Genomic DNA, 4,282 nt, shown 5'->3' with positions numbered 1-4,282 from the left:
CGTTTAAAGGAAAACATCACAGGTATTTTTTCAATATTTTACTATGTTCTTACATCAACTTAGACAAATTAATACATACACACGATTTTTTAAGCAGATGAAAAAATGAGAAAAAAAAGAGAATTGCAGCTAGCGTTTTTCCCCCACGCTTAAAGCCGGCGCTCGACTGTTTTTCCACACTCAGCACTGGGCATCGAAAGTTGAAAGAGATTCAACTTTGGGTGAGATTCAACTTTCTGCTCGTCAATGTCAGTAAAAGTTTGGTGCGCACGCCCCCTTAGTTTGCAGTACTTCCATCTCGGCACACAGTAACATCATCACTTCTGACCCCTTTCGCTCAAACGTCCCTCAATATTACTGCGCCTGAGGTTGAAGTGCTGCAAACTAAGTGCTCTTCCGCCATACAATATAGTTCACATTTTTATCCACTTAAAAAAATCGCCATGTTTTATTTTGTGCCACCATACTTACTTGTGTAACTACTCATGTCTTTAAATAGGGAAAACATGAAAGTGTTTTTGGTGGCTTCTAAATTCATCCCTGTTTGGATCCTAAGGAATGAATCTGCCTCAGCTAAATGCTAACACATTCACAACCCGCTGTACAAAGATTAAGTGCACGCATTGAAAAAAGATATATCTTAAAAAATCGTGTGTATGTATTAATTTGTCTAAGTTGAGGTAAGAGCATAGTAAAATATTGAAAAATGGTGGTGTTTTCCTTTAACTGTGTAACTCCACTATTTGGTACTAGTTTACAGTCTTTGTAGAAACAATTCTCTGAAATGACTTTGCATACAGACAGCCACTCAGCCACCTCGTCATCTACAGTGGTAGATCCACAAGAAGGAACCTGTAAGGTTATTTCCTGCTGCAAGATGGCGGCAGTAAACGTATATGTGTCGGTCGTATAACTGTATAGGAAAAGGAGCATTTTGGATTGCCGTTTAAAAAAAAATAAACAAAAAAAGGTTCTTCAGATGTTCTTTGTTCAGATGTTTGAATTCAACCATTGGTTCTATGGCATCGTAAAGCCCCTTTATATTAAAAAATTACATTTCAATTTTCATAAATGGGCTTGCATGTTGTCAAGTGGCAAGTTATATATATTAACTATAAAGATGTGAGCTTTGATTCCCAGGAAACATTCTGAGAAATGTGTGCCATGAATTCAACAAATTCTGCTGTACCCAAGTAAATTCTAGTGAAGTACAGTGCTATTTAGCTGTTTATTGGACATTCAGCGCTGTATTCTGATGTATCATGTTAAATAATATACACTTTATTCAAACATGCCATAATTACATAAGTAAACCTATCGACGAGGATGGGATTCGAACCCACGCGTGCAGAGCACAATGGATTAGCAGTCCATCGCCTTAACCACTCGGCCACCTCGTCACGTGGTCCAAACAAGTTTCTCCTCATACATCCAGGGAACGCCTTACGATATTTTTGTGGCCGCAAGGTGGCGACAGTACATTTTTTATATCCGAGTGACCAAGTCGTTTTTCAAACGGAAGGCTGCATCCTGGTGCATAGGCGGAAATCCCGGGGGGGTCGGGGGGGACAGGACACCCCCTATTTGAGGGTTGTCCCCCCCCTAAAATATCTTTAAAATATGTGTATTGAAAATAATTTAATGATTTATAATACTTAAATAGCTGTGTAAGAAGTAAAACAATACAAATAAACATACAATAAAATACAATAAACACAATGTTCTTTTTTCAAATAAAACCAAACTTCTACACTTTGAATGAACTCTTAATAATTATAGCTACATTTTCCTTTTTAATTACACACCGTTACAGGACAATGATACCGTTTTTCCAATATTTTACCATGTTCTTACCTCAACTCAGACAAATTAATACACACCCATCTTTTTTTTAATGCGTGCACTTCATCTTTGCACAGCACGTTATGAATGTGTTAGCATTTAGCCTAGCACCATTCATTCCTTAGGATCCAAACAGGGATGAATTTAAAAGCCACCAAACACTTCAATTTTTTCCCTATTTAAAGACTGTTTATCCGCTCAAAAATCTAATTTTATTTTGTGCCACCATACTTACTCGTGTAACTACTCATGCAGTGTTGTATAAAGTACTACAAAGCAATACTTGAGTAAAAGTACAAGTATTGTACTAGAAAAAGACTTTGGTAGAATTAATGTACTTAAGTATTTGAAGTAAAAGTAAAAAGTTTTTTTTTTAAAGCAAACGGTTAGAACTTTGATTGTGAACTTTATTGTGGCTTTCTTATAGTAAAGCATATTCAGGGTTCCCATTATCTTCTTAATCTCAATCATCAAACAAAAATCTGTTTTTTCCAAGACTTTTCAGGCACAATTCTCTTAAGCTCAAAGAGCAAACAGCATATTTTTAGAGCTGACATCAAATAAAAAAGCAGAAATTTCACTTTTGTATGAACTTCAGGTAAAAATGAAAAAAAATAAATAATAACTTATTGCTTTCAAAACATGAGCATATTTTTGAAAAAAGTGGAGTATCCCTTTAAGTTAGCTGTTCTGCTAAGAAAAAATGCCAACTCGTTGTGTGGCAATGAAGGCACTGTGACTTTGATCAACAATGCAAACGTACATTCACAATGTATAACATTAGCACAACATTATCCTATAACCACTGAGTTTTGAGTTAATTAACATAAAAGGAAATCTCAAGTTTGACCAAACGTATGATGCTTTTGAAGACGTGAATACAGTCCTTAACACTTTCTTTCTAACCTGCCACTGATTAACTTATCAGTTTTTAATAAATATTTCTGAATCTAACATTAGCCTACCGGAGGGAATATTCGGCCGGCAGTTATGCTATAAATGAATTAAATAAAATCAGCGGTGTAATGTTAATGTTGACGTTTATTAAACCATCACATTAGACAGATAATTATCTGATACGGCTTATGATAACTAATGTTGAATCACATTGACATTGTGGCTTTACTTAATAACTATGATTTTAACGTACCTTGATGTGATTCTTCAGGTTGGACGGGGAGTTTTTAAATGACAAAATGTAAGTGATTTTCAGTAGGCATAAGACGCGCTTTATTCGGTAATCGGGAATCTTTAATTCCAATGTACACAAACATTTCTTACAAATACGGCCATGGGTGTATAACGTTAGCTTTCTCACCCTGTTCATCGTCGGGGTGGTCGATTACGATAACGGGAGGTCCTCCGATAGGTGCTTTCATTGCAGTTACAGTTGTGCTTTCTCATCCTTTGGCAACACTATGCTAAAATAGAGTGTGCGTGAAATAGAGTGTGCGGAGCGTGCGTAATGCAATCTAGAAGCACTGATTCGCCAAAAACTCCCTTTTTGAGGTCGCACACATTTCTTCTGATTTTATTTTGTAGTAACGAGTAACGAATATGCTTAGTGGAAATATATCGGAGTAAAAGTACACATTTTATCTAGAAAATGTAGTGGAGTAAAAGTGAAAGTTGACATAAATTTAAATAGCGAAGTAAAGTACAGATACGTGAAATTCTACTTAAGTACAGTAACGAAGTATTTTTACTTCGTTACATTACAGCACTGTACTCATGTAACAGTCTTTATATAGAGAAAACATGGAAGTGTTTGGTGGCTTTTAAATTCATCCCTGTTTGGATCCTAAGGAATGAATGGGGCTAGGCTAAATGCTAACATATTCACTACGCGCTGTGCAAAGATGAAGTGCCTGCATTGAAAAAAGATGGGTATGTATTAATTAGTCCAAGTTAAGGTAAGAACATAGTAAAATATTGAAAAACAGTGTTGTTTCCCTTTAAGCACAGTAAAACAAAACCATTAAAACATTACACCGTGGAGAGATCATCAATGCCACAGTTTAAAAACAAACAGGACTTATTTAATTTATCCACTGAAGTATATAAACACTGAAGTAATTATTTTGCATCAGGAGAATAGAACACTGTAATAACCAAGATTTTTGCATTGTAACATGTTTACGTAAATTAAAATATATAATTATATAAGTTTTTTTATTGTCATTTTTATTATTATAAATTTGAGGCAATAAAATAAATACTTGCATCACATATAAAATATCACATTTTAAATAACAATTATTTTTTTCCATTATAGTAATGAGAATGTGGACTTCATTTATGCCACAATACAAAATACTTCCCCTAGAAAACCTTTAAATTAAGCAAAATATTATTTCTTCATTCTTTCCCTTAAACTCAGCCTGATATGTCAGACATGAGATTCACTCTAAAATCAATCATTATCACAGCACAGACAATA

General features: G+C 34.8%; 1 non-coding gene across 1 annotated transcript; it reads right to left on the bottom strand.

Annotated features, from left to right (window-relative positions):
* Window positions 1-1,318: 1,318 nt before the first annotated feature.
* On the bottom strand, window positions 1,319-1,400 carry trnas-gcu (transfer RNA serine (anticodon GCU)). The gene has a single exon. It is a non-coding gene; the product is annotated as a tRNA-Ser (tRNA).
* Window positions 1,401-4,282: the final 2,882 nt, after the last annotated feature.

This window comes from Paramisgurnus dabryanus, chromosome 16 (genome assembly GCF_030506205.2).
Source record: "Paramisgurnus dabryanus chromosome 16, PD_genome_1.1, whole genome shotgun sequence".
Lineage (NCBI taxonomy): Eukaryota > Metazoa > Chordata > Actinopteri > Cypriniformes > Cobitidae > Paramisgurnus > Paramisgurnus dabryanus.
This window is presented reverse-complemented; position numbering and strand designations above follow the sequence as displayed.